Consider the following 416-nt stretch of genomic DNA (forward strand, 5'->3'; position numbering starts at 1 on the left):
GACGATGATAATATGCTATCAAAGTCAAACATTGTTAAATAATAATTAGCATGAAATAGTGAACAGTGCTAATATGATATTTGGCCAGGCACTTTTGGCAGTTGTGACAAATGCGGAATATGGTAAGTAGGCAAATAAATGAAAAGTTGACTTTTATAAATATAAGCAAATTGGAATTTCTTGGATAAAAAAGTTTGCTGGCGGAATTTGTTGACGGAATGATAAAATGATGATACTGCGGAATTGGTTCCTCTTCCTTTTTTTTTTTTTTTGCTCTTCCTTGTCAAACTGGTCGAATGATGAACGGAAATCTAGAAAAAGGTAAATAAAATTGTAGGTGGGATTTATTTTATCCATTATATGGGCGCGCGGGGCGGAGCACAAAGGAAATTATTATCGATGATTCTAACATTATT

This window comes from Brugia malayi, assembly GCF_000002995.4.
Source record: "Brugia malayi strain FR3 genome assembly, contig: Bm_v4_Chr2_contig_001, whole genome shotgun sequence".
Lineage (NCBI taxonomy): Eukaryota > Metazoa > Nematoda > Chromadorea > Rhabditida > Onchocercidae > Brugia > Brugia malayi.